Source organism: Nicotiana tabacum, chromosome 22 (assembly GCF_000715075.1).
Source record: "Nicotiana tabacum cultivar K326 chromosome 22, ASM71507v2, whole genome shotgun sequence".
In the NCBI taxonomy this organism is placed as follows: Eukaryota; Viridiplantae; Streptophyta; class Magnoliopsida; order Solanales; family Solanaceae; genus Nicotiana; species Nicotiana tabacum.
Window position 1 is genome coordinate 131749110 of NC_134101.1, and position 12873 is coordinate 131761982.

The 12873-nt window shown below is 40.5% G+C and overlaps 1 pseudogene; it reads right to left on the reverse strand.

Moving 5' to 3' along the window:
- Positions 1-1971: 1971 nt before the first annotated feature.
- LOC142176062 (uncharacterized) overlaps positions 1972-12873 on the reverse strand; it is a 42732-nt pseudogene continuing 31830 nt past the window's right edge.

The window sequence follows — 12873 nt, forward strand, 5'->3', positions numbered from 1 at the left end:
TTTAGACCTCAAATTGAGGTCAGATTCCAAAAGTAATTACATATCCGGGCTCGGGGTGAATGGGTAATCATGTTTTGGTTAGAATTTCAGGCTTGGACCAAATATGCCCGGGTGTTAACTTTTGTTGACTTTTTCAATAATAGCCTAAATTGAATGCTTATTGATCGTGGGTGATTTCTAAGTCTTATTTTGAAATGTTTGGTTGGTAATTTACTAGATATTGTTGGTTCGAAGGCTAGTTTGAAAGGCAAAGCTGCGATTGAGCTTTGAGTGGCCTTTGGAGCAAAGTAAGTGTTGTTTCTAACTTGACTTGAGGGAATTATGAACCCTCGGACTGTGCTATGTGAATTCCATATGAGCGGTGTGTATGCAAGGTGACGAGTGTTTATACGCCGCCGAATTATTTATTTTTCCTGATTTATCATTTTTTCTTAATTGTTTTTCCTCCGATCTTAATTGTTAAATGATCTAAATGCTTTACATGCTTAATTGCTACATGTTAATCAATATTTTCTTTTGTTAATCATGTTAGCTCTTTTCATAGTTTTCCCTAATCCCTGATATTTGCTTAATTTGACTTGTTTGTACCTTTTAGTTGTAAACTGCTGGTTTGGTCTCGTTGTATAGTATTATTTGTGTAGATTCTATGTTGAACAACGTTCCTTTTCTTGGTTCAGTTTGTTATTTATTTATAATAAAGGCCTTGTGATTTAGCATAGTTATTTGACTGTGTACATTGACTGTTTGGTATTGGTATGGTGGGATCAAGCTGTACGCCGCAACAGGTGTAATAAGGGAGGAATGATATGATGGAATAAGGGTGATATATATATACAGTAAGATTGGATTGCACGCCGCAACATGTGGAATATGGGTGAATTGATATGGTGAAATAAGGATGAATTATGATATTTATATTGATATATGGTGGGATTGCGTTGCACGCGCAACAAATATATATATTATTTACTGTTATTAATAATGTTATGGTGGAATAAGGGAGGATTAACTGTTGTCTGGTGGGATCGGGTTGCACGCTGCAACAACCTATATGTTTCTATTTCTTCAGCTGCATTGTTTTTTGGTATTTTTATTTGAGCTGGTAGAGAATGGTAAGTTTGGGTGATAGTGGTTTATTTTCGAAGGTGTGATTATCATTTACTATTGGCTATTTAATTCTTTACTGTATTTCAATTATTCTGTCATTATTATAGACTACGTACAGGTTTCAGCATAGGTGACCCGCCTTAGCCTCGTCACTACCTCGTCGAGGTTAGGCTTGGCACTTACCAGTACATGGGGTCAGTTGTACTGATACTGCACTCTGCACTTTCTGTGTAGATTTTGGAGCACGGTCCCAGCTGCGGTTATTAACGAGCTCGGATCGGACATTTGCGGAGACTTGAGGTCCGACTGTTCAGTGCCCGCAACTCCTGGAGTCTCTATCTTCTGGCTATTTAGTTGAGTACATTCATTTGAATAGCTTGCTATTTATTCCAGACCCTTATGTGTATTGGTCTAGTAGTTCATGCACTCGTGACATCAGGTTCAGGAAATTGTAATAGATATTTGGTTAGTTCAGCTTCTTCATTGTTACTTTAAATTTATTCACTTACTTTAGTTCCACTTTAATATCTAATTTGATATGTTAAAAAGATTATATTATTCTAACATTGGCTTGCCTAGCAAGTGAATTATTAGGCGTCATCACGGTCCTGATGGTGGAAATTCCGGATCGTGATACTTTTAATACTCTAACCAAAAAATAAAGTAGCAATATAAAATGTACTTAGTACATTATAGATAATATCAAATCAAATGATTTGTTTTCACATAAAACCCAAATCTAACTAAATCATAAAAGAAAATAACTTCAGCCTGTAATTACGTTAAGATCACTCCTAATTCGAATTAATTTCCTTAACTTCTAGACTAAATCTTATAAAACCAACTCTCCACAAGTCAAGCTTTTCATTGCCAGTAATTGACATGCATCACTTCCTTCAAAAATGTTGCACAAGAAGTCACAAAAAAAAAAGAATCATAACTTTATAATAAAGTGAATTCTTTCCTCCTCTAAAATAATTGGAATACCAAAAATAATAACCGATTAAGGTTCTAAAAGAGAAACAAATTGATAATGAATGCAATAATAGCAGCTGAAGAGAGAGATAAATAGATAACATAAAGCAAAAAATCCAACAAAGTGAACGCAACCGCCCAAACCCAACAACAACTAAAATAATATTATTTGGTTGTGGGGGAATGTGGGAGAGGGGAGAGTTGAATTTTAAAATATTAGTTTTGGTAAATGGTATAGTGAGTTGAAAACTAATGAATGTTATATAAGTTTTGCAAACTAACATGAAGGATTTCTCCCTTTGAAAAGAAAGAACAAGAATCTTGTAATTATTTCAAACTTACATGCTTCTTTTTCTTTGTGCCAACTTCACTAACTTCAGTTTTCTTGATTATATTATCCTGAGAAGAAAACTCTGGTAACTTCTCAATCAAATCCCTTTATAATATGTTTCATATTAGTAATAACAACTCCAAAATCACTCAAGATACTTCTATTAATTGCATTTGGAAGATGAGGTCGCTAAATAAGATAAAGTTAATTTGACTTCTATGCCAGGTAAAACAACCCATTAATTATCTCTTAAGTAAGAGATCAATTTATCTAGCTGAAATGAACTATACATCGATCAGAATATACCCTTCAAATTGTTTTACTCTCAAGCAGCACATAATAGCTACATATCCAAAAAAAGAGAAAAAGCAGACAGTAGAATTTTAAACCTTATAAGAAATATGCAAGAGAAGAAACCAAATAACTTATAAATCAAACATCATATGATGCTAAAAAATAATCCAACATTCTATGTGAATAAAGAATACCTGAATCAAATATACGAGCAAAATTAAACTTGCAAAACTTACAGTGTGACCTATTTTATACGACCAATCAGCCGCACTCCAACCACAAATATAAGCAAATAACTTCTACATAATCCAATACAACATTTAATCCTTAAGCCCTTGGTAAAGTAATTTTTCTTTTCCATGGCAGAGATAAATCAAATTGTGCAACTAAATGTGGCAAACATAAACCACCTTTTAGATTTGATTGTTGCATTAGCTTCTTTAGGTCACAGGATTACATGGAATTGTCCTAAAAAAAGCTCCCTATCAATAAAAGTTACTTGAAATTAGAGGGAGATAAACCCATGTCCCTACAAAAGACCACCGAGTGAATAAGATGGACATAATTCAGTTGAGAAGAAGGGAAAAATGGTAAGGAATTGGCTAGAGAGAAACAATGAAGATGATAACCCAGTCTACTAAAACTAGATCCACTCTGACTTCCCCCTGCTGGCTTAAGGCCGACTGCTAGCCTCTATGATCATTACAACGCCACAAACTTTAGCCACTATCACTTACCACCTACGTTTATTACAGATTGAATTTTAATCAAATGCACATATGCAAGAAAAGGAGAAATATTCGGTCACTGTAAAGTTTTTACCAATAACTTAAATCGACTATATGTACTTAAAAAAGCATTGTTATTTTGAAATTATCGGAGCCCATCTGGTTAAAGTGCAACCAGCACAATTAAACCCTTAGCCAATAACTCCAATATAATGTAGACATATAAATGATTATAATTAAATCTTTCCCAAAATAGCACAAGCTACAAATCCAGGATTCTTTAAAATGGGAATGCAACTATCCCTGAACCCATGTGAGGTACATACCCAAAAAACATATACATAACTTTTTTAAGTTGAAATTAGACACGAACAGAAAGTAAAAGCAATAAACGAAGGCTACATCCATAGTAACATCAATTCGTAATTTATAGTTAAAAGGGTATAGTTAAAATGAGTTTATGAACTCACCTTCTTTTTGTGAACAACTGAAATAAGTGATAGTGATAGTTGGTGATCGTCCATTGAGTTATTAGAAACCTCTTACAAAAGAGGAAGATTACTACAATTAAAAGAAAACTAAATTACAAGATTATCTTAAAAACAATAATTTTTTGCTAAAGAGCACAATATTTTTTACCTGCTCATTACCAAATAATTTCCTATTTGAGCCAATAGTAATACCCAAAGACTCTAGATATGCACCTATACCCAACTTTACTTTATTGTCTAATTTTGCTTCCATATTCTTTGTTTCTTCAAATGTTTTTTCCCCATCGTTTTTATTTCTTCTTTTGCTTCAAATAACTTTTGCTCCTTCACTTCTATTTCTTCTTTTGCTTCAGACAAATTTTCTTCCATCTCAATTCTTATAGCGGAGGTAGATTTTTCAACTTCTATCTCAACCCTTCTATCAAATTTTCTTTGCTCGACCTGGGATCTTTTATATGCAGGGCCATAAACAAAATTTGGAGCTGCTCCTTTTCCTAGAGTTCGAACATTTCCATGAGTGTCTGGCCCCATAATGTCACGACCCAAATTTCATTATAGGTCATGATGGCGCCCAACATCATTATTAGGCAAGCCAACACTAATCAACTAGTGAATTCCCATTTTTTATTTAAGCAATCTGTCACGACACAAACCGATGGATCGCGACGGGTGACGAGTCCTACCTGTCGAATACCTTTAAGCATGCGTCTAAGATATAAACATGAATAAAATCTGCAGAACCAGTAGAATAGCGTACGTGAGGAAACCTGTCCAAAAGACATATATACATACACGTGCGAAATACGTAGGGCGAACCGACAAGGCTGCTATAGAAAACTACATATCCAAAACTAAAAGTCGGCAAGGCCACATACTATACGACCATACATATTGTCTACAGACCTCTAATAGAAATATAATTGTACAAAGATGGGACTAAGCCACATCATACCCATATATATATATACACAAACATATCGTACCAAAATCAAAAACAACTCTGGATCAAGTGGAGCACGCTAATTCTCATTGATCAAGTGTCACGACCTCGATTCTCCCTCCATGAACCATCGTAATGGTACCTAGTCTCTACGACAAGGTAATCCTAAACTTGCGGAAGATAACCAAAACTTGCGAAAAATAACCAAAACTTGCGAAAGTAAAACAATTTAAAACAGAAATAAGGCAATAACAGTGTTAAATGTGCCGCTCGGCATACACCATATTCATATAGATCTCAAAACCAATATCTAAATCTAAGACCCGAAAACCCACGAGTCACAAGCTAAGAAAAAGAAATTAACTCTAACTCCGAAATTTGTCTAATAAGAACAAAAAGTACAGAAGGGCTAAATACAAAAAGGCAAGAATAAAAAGGGACTCCTCGGTCTGCAGACGCGGCAGATGTACCTCGAAGTCTCTAAGTAGTCGCCTCCCTCAAAGATGGTAGGTCTGAGTAGGAGTACCTGGACATACACATGAAAAATATGCGCAAAAGGGGCATGAGTAAACCACAACGGTACTCAGTAAGTGCCAAGTCTAACCTCAGTTGGGTAGTGACGAGGAAGGTCAGGGCCCTACTGAGATAAAATAAAGAATATGAGACATGACAGTATAAGATAAGTAGAACAGTTGAAAATCTACAATAAGAATCTACACAGGAAAATAAGGAATACAATAACGGAAACAGAAATAATGGCAAACACTAGGAAGCACCACTCATAACAAGTATAATAATTGGGGATCTCTTAGTATCCCGAGGATCTCTTAGTACCCCCAATATATGCCAGGGATATCTTGGTATCCCGAGGATCTCTCGGTATCCTCAATGTATGCTAGGGATCTCTTGGTATCCCGAGGATCTCTTGGTATCCTCAATATATGTTAGGGATCTCTTGGTATCCTCAATATATGCTAGGGATCTCTTGGTATCCTCAATGTATGCTAGAGATATCTTGGTATCCTTAATATATGTGCCAGGGATCTCTTGATATCCCGCACCTCAGTCCAGATCATAAATACATACAGGAGATCTCCCGGGATGCCGTCCTGTTGTCCCAAAGTAAAAACACACAGCAACAACATAAGAATACCCAATTAACCTAAATTTCGTACCAAGTAAACAGTTAATCCTAGACTACATACTTCACGTAATGCAAGTGAGGCAGTTTAAGCAAATAGACAATTAAGTCAACTAAACATGCTTTTCTAAACTAGCGACAAGCTAAATTCACAAGTAGAATAAAACAGGAAAAGAACTCAACTAAAATACTTAAGGAAAAAACCGGATTATCAACAATTAGCTCAAGTACGCGCTCGGCACCTCACGTACAAGACATTTCAATTATCAAATATATCATATCCTAAGGGGAAGGTCCCCCACACAAGGTTAGACAAGTCACTTACATCGAACCGGCTCAAAGTCAACTCGAAACCACTCTTTTGCCATGAGTACTCAACTACAAATGGCCCAAATCTATTCAATTCAATCGCATAATGTAAATAACTCTTCAAGTAACTGATTTTACAATTAAATTCTAAGCTAATACACGAAATTATATAAAATGACCAAAACGCCCCTCGGGCCCATGTCTCGGAATCGGGTGAAATTTACATTTTTAGAAACCTCGTACTCTCACAAGTCTATACATAATTAGAACACTGAAATCTGAGTCCAAATGACCCCTCAAATCCTCACTTAATGTCCTCTTAAACTCAAGCGCTAATTAACCATTTTTCTCAAATTTCTCACCACTAATTAAGTCTTTAATCACATAAAAACGAGTTATGAAGTCAAGGATATTACCTCCAAGTGATTCCCCTTTGTTTTCCTCAAAAATCTCTCTTAAAAGTTTCAAACCAGGATGAAAATGGTGAAAGAATCACTCAAATTCGCGAAGGCAACTATTTATATGTTCTGCCCAGCGATTTTCGCATTTGCGTATGCGGAAACTACGTCGCATCTGCGACTTTCATTAAATAACCAGAAACCACATCTGTGATCACCCTTTCGCAGATGCGCTACCGCTTCTGCGGTATTCTTTCCGCATCTGCGGATCCTGAAAAAAGGACCAAAATTCGCTTCTGCGATCTCCTTAGCCGCTTCTGCGGTCCCCAAATCGCAAATGAGAAAATACCAGAAGCAGCAAAAACACAGCAGCTGCAACATTTCCTCAATTTCTTGTTAACCATCCGAAATCACCCCGAGGTCCCCGAAACCTCAACCAAAGGCATCAACATATCCTAAAACCTTATTCAAACGTATACCAATCTTCAAAAAAACTTCAAACAACATCAAAACACATCAGATTCAAGCCCAAGTTTCTAAAATCTTCCGAATTCTGCTTTTGATAAAAAAAACTCAATCAAACCACATCCGAATGACCTGAAATTTTTCACACACATCCCAAATGACACAATGGAACTACTGCAACTCTCGGTATTCCTTTCCATCCCTCGGATAAATATCTCGCTTTCGAACCAGAAACTTCAAAAATTCAACCTTCGGCATTTCAAGACTAAATTAGCTACGGACCTCCAAAATACAATCTGAACACACTTCTAACCCCAAAATCACCCAACGGAGCTGACGGAACCATTGATTTTCCATTCTGAGGTCGTCTTCACACTATTCTGACTACGATCAATTTTCTAACACTTAAGCTCTCATTTTGGGACTAAGTGTCCCATAACTCTCCGAACATAAAACCGAACATCCCGGCAAATCAAAATAGTAGAAATAAACTCGGGGAAAGCAGTTAATAGGGGATTGGGGCGTAAATTCTTAAGATGACCGGCCGGGTCGTCACATCCTCCTACACTTAAACTTTCATTCATCCTCAAACGAGCATAGAGACATACCTGAAGTAGTGAGAAGATGAGGGTAACAACTGTGCATATCCTACTCGGTCTCCCAGGTCGCCTCCTCGACCGGCTGGCCCCGCCATTGGACCTTCACTGATGCAATGTTCTTTGACCTCAGCTTTCTAACATGCCTGCCCAATATTGCCACTGGCTCCTCAATATAAGATAGATCCTTGTCCAACTAGACTGAACTGAAATCCAACACGTGCGATGGATCTCCGTGATACCTCTAGAGCATCGAAACATGAAGCACCGGATGAACTCCTACCAAGTTGGGAGGTAAGGCAAGCTCATAAGCAACCTCCACAACACGCCTCAATATCTCAAAAGGGCCAATAAACCTCGGAATCAACTTCCCCTTCATCCAGAATCTCATAACACCCTTCATAGGCAAAACCCGAAGCAGAACCCGCTCTCCAACCATATAGGAAATGTTACGAACCTTTCGGTCCGCGTAACTCTTCTGTCTGGACTGGGCTGTATGAAGTCTATCCTGAATCACCTTAACTTTCTCCAAAGCATCCTGAACCAAATCTATGCCCAATAGTCTAGCCTCACCCAGCTCAAACCAACCCACCGAAGATCTACACTGCCTACCATATAAAGCCTCATGCGGTGCCATCTGAATGCTAGACTGGTAACTATTGTTGTAAGCAAACTCCGCCAATGGCAAGAACTGATCCCAAGACCCTCCAAACTCAACCACACACGCACGGAGCATATTCTCAAGAATCTCAATAATTCGCTCGGACTGTCCGTCCGTCTGAGGGTGAAAAGTTTTACTCAACTCTACCCAAGTACCCAACTCACGCTGAATGGCCCTCCAAAACCGTGATATGAACTGAGTACCTCTATCCGAAATTATGGAAACTAGAATACCATGCAAACAAACAATCTCTCAGATATAATCTCCGCCAACCGCTCCGAAGAATAAGTAGTACACATAGGAATGAAATGAGCAAACTTGGTCAGCCGATCCACAATCACCCAAATAGCATCAAACTTCTTCAAAGTCCGTGGGAGTCCAACTACAAAGTCCATGGTGATCCGCTCCCACATCCACTCCGGAATCTCTATCTGCTGAAGCAACCCACCCAGCCTCTGGTGCTTATACTTCACCTACTGACAGTTGAGGAACCGAGCTACAAATCCAACTATATCTTTCTTCATCCGCCTCCACTAATAGTACTGCCTCAAATCCTGATACATCTTCACGACACCCAGATGAATGGAATTCCGCGAGCTATGGGCCTCCTCTAGAATCAACTCTCAAAGCCCATCGACATTGGGTACTCTGACCCTACATCCTCAATACCGCATCATCACCAATAGTCGCATCCCTAGCATCACCATGCTGAACATTGTCCTTGAGGACAAGCAAATGAGGGTCATCATACTGTCGCTCCCTGATACGATCAAATAACGAAGACCGAGAAACCACGCAAGCTAGAACCCGACTGGGCTCTGAAAGATCCAATCTCACAAACTGGCTGGCTAAAGCCTGAACATCCATCGCCATAGGCCTCTCTGATGCTGGTAAATAAACCAAACTCCCCAAACTCTCTGCTCGGTGACTCAAAGCATCGGCCACCACATTGGCCTTGCCCGAGTGATACAAAATAGTGATATCACAGTCCTTCAGAAACTCCAACCATCTCCTCTAGCGCAAATTTAGATCATTTTGCTTGAACAAATGCTGCAAGCTCCGATGGTCAATATAAATCTCACAGGGAATCCCGTATAAATAGTGGTGCCAAATCTTCAGGGTGTGAATAATGGCAGCCAACTCAAGGTCGTGAATAGGGTAATTCTTCTCATGTATCTTCAACTATCTAGACGCATAGGCAATCACCCTACCATCCTGCATCAACACCGCTCTGAGTCTAACCCTCGAGGCATCACAATAGACCATATAAGACCCCGAACCTGTAGGTAGTATTAAAATTGGGGTTGTGGTCAAAGCTGCCTTGAGCTTCTGAAAGCTCGCCTCACACTCATTCGCCCATTAAAATGGAGCACCCTTCTAGGTCAACCTGGTCAAAGGGGCTGCAATCGATGAAAACCATTCCACAAAGCGACGGTAATAACCCGCCAAACCAAGGAAACTACATATGTCTTTAGTTAAGGATGGTCTGGGCCAACTCTGCACGACATCTATCTTCTTCGGATCTACCTGAATACCTTCACTCGATACCATGTGGCCTAAGAATGCCACTAAATCCAACCAAAACTCACATTTCGAGAATTTAGCATATAGCTTCTTCTCTCTCAAAGTCTAAAGCACGATCCTCAGGTGCTGCTCATGATCTTCCCGACTTCAGGAATACACCAGAATATCATCAATAAAGGCAATGACGAACGAGCCAAGATACGGCCGGAACACACTATGCATCAGATGCATAAAGGCTGTTGGGGCATTGGTCAACCCAAATGACATCTTGTAATGACCATACCGAGTCCTGAAAGTAGTCTTCGAGATATCGGGCTCCTGAATCTTCAACTGATGGTAACCTAAGCGCAAATCAATCTTAGAAAACACCCGCCCGCCGTGAAGCTGGTCAAATAGATAATCGATACGAGGCAATGGATAACGGTTCTTCACTGTAACCTTGTTCAACTGGCGGTAATCAATACACATACGCATAGAACCAACATTTTTCTTTACAAACAAGACAGGAGCACCCCAAGATGAAACACGGGGTCGAATAAAACCCTTATCAAGCAATTACTGCAACTGATCCTTCAACTCCTTCAAGGAGCCATACGATACAGAGGAATAGAAATGGGCTGAGTCCCCGACAGTAGATCAATGCCAAAATCAATATCTCTGTCAGGCGATATGCCTAGAAGATCAGCTGGAAACACATCGGAAAAATCCCGTACTACTGGAACTGAATCAACTAAAGGGGTATCAATACTGACAACTATTACATAAGCTAAATATGTGTCACACCCCTTCTCAACCATACATTGAGCTCTAAGGAAAGAAATAACTATACTGGGAGTGTAATCTAAAGTACCCCTCCACTCAACACGCAGTACACCTGGCATAGCCAACATCACTATTTTGGCGTGACAATCAAGAATAGCATAATGGGGTGACAACAAGTCCATGCCCAAGATAATATCAAAGTCAAACATACTGAGTAACAATAAATCGGCTCTAGTCTCAAAACCAGTAAGAGCAACCAAACACGACTGATAAACACAGTCCACAATGAGAGAATCTCCCACATGTGTAGAAACATAAACAGGGGAACTCAAAGAATCCCAAGGTACACCAAAATACGAAGCAAAATAAGAAGACACATAAGAGTAAGTAGATCCTGGATCGAATATAATCGATGTATCTCTATGGCAAACCAATATAATACTTGTAATGACAGAATCGGAGGTAATAGCCTCGGTACAGGCAGGAAGGGCATAGTATCTGGCTTGACCTCCCCCTCGAGGGCGACCTCTACCTCCCCGACCTCCACCTCTAGCTGGCTGAGCAGGTGGGGTAGCAACTGGAGCTATAACCATGGCCTGTGAACTCTGCAGGGCACATTGTGGCTAAGACGTCTATGGAGGCGCACTCCTCCCAAGTCTAGGGCAATCCCTCACCACATGGCGTGTGTCACCACACTCAAAACAAGCCCTGGGAGGACGTGGCGGCTATGACTGGCTCAAGCCAGGTCTACTAGACTGACCTCTGAAAGCACCCCGCATAGGAGGCGCGCTAGATACCGGTGGTGCATATAAGGATCATGAGGTCTAGGAGGATCTAGGGCACTACTGGCTGCTAGAAGAGCTGAATGAACAGGGCAACTCTTATAACCCCTACCATGACGACTTGCAGTTAGGGTACGAGCACCAGAATAATGGCCCGACTCTCGAGACCTCTTGGCCTCCCTCTCCTCTCTCTCCCTAGCATGCATACCCTCAATCCTCCTAGCAATTCTCACCACCTGCTGATAAGAAATATCCTTCTCCAACTCACAAGCCATGCTAGATTTGATGTTAGGAATAAGGCCCTCAATAAATAGGTGAACTCTCTCGCGAACAGTAGAAACCAAGGCTGGTGCATGCCTAGACAAACTGGTGTAACTGACAGCATACTCTGAAATAGTCATAGCGCCCTAGTGCAAATGCTCAAACTCTGCGCGCCATGCGTACCTAAGGCTCTAAGGAACATACTCCCTCAGGAACAGATCTGAAAATTGAGCCCAAGTCAGTGAAGCAGCCTCATCTGAACTATCTAACTCATAGGTGCGCACCACTCATAGGCGGCTCCTCGAAGCTGGAAGGTAGTGAAAGAAACCTCGCTCAATCCTGAGATACCCATGGTACGGAGAATGCGGTAACACTCATCAATAAATCCCAGAGCATCCTCCGATGCTAGACCACTGAATACAGGAAGCTTGTACTTCTTGAACCTTTCAAGCCTTAACTGCTCATCCTTGAAAGCCACTGCCCTGTCCTCGGGCTGAACTGGCACTACAGGCGGCACAGGAATAATCTTAGGGACCTGATCAACATGCACTCGCTACTTAGGAGTGCGGGCGGCGGGAGTCTGTGCTCCTCCCCCGGCCTGAGATGTAGCTGCAGCAAGGGGAAGCAACCCTGCCTGAGCCAAGCTAGTGTACATGCTCATGAACTATGCAAAAGTCTCCTGAAGAGATGGAGTAGTAGTAGCAGTAGGCGTGTCAGGTGCCTGAACTCTGGTTGGATCTGTTGGTAGTACCTCGACGGCAGCTCGCATAGGTGCTCTGGCTGCATCCCGTGCGCGTCTTCGGTCTCTACCCCAGCCCCGGCCTCTGACAACAGTAGTAGGGGATGCGGGTGCCTAATCATCCAAGTAGCACGTGTCCTCACCATCTGTGAGAGAATAGAAGACATAAGTTTAGAATTGTGAAGTCAAAATATCACACAACAAGGAAATCAAATGAAGTGGAATTTTCATAACAGTTACATAGCCTCTCGTAGATAAGTACAGACGTCTCCGTACCAATCAGTGAGACTATAATAAACCGGCTTGTGATCCATGACTCCTATACACCTAGAGCTCTGATACCAACTTGTCACGACCCCGATTCACCCT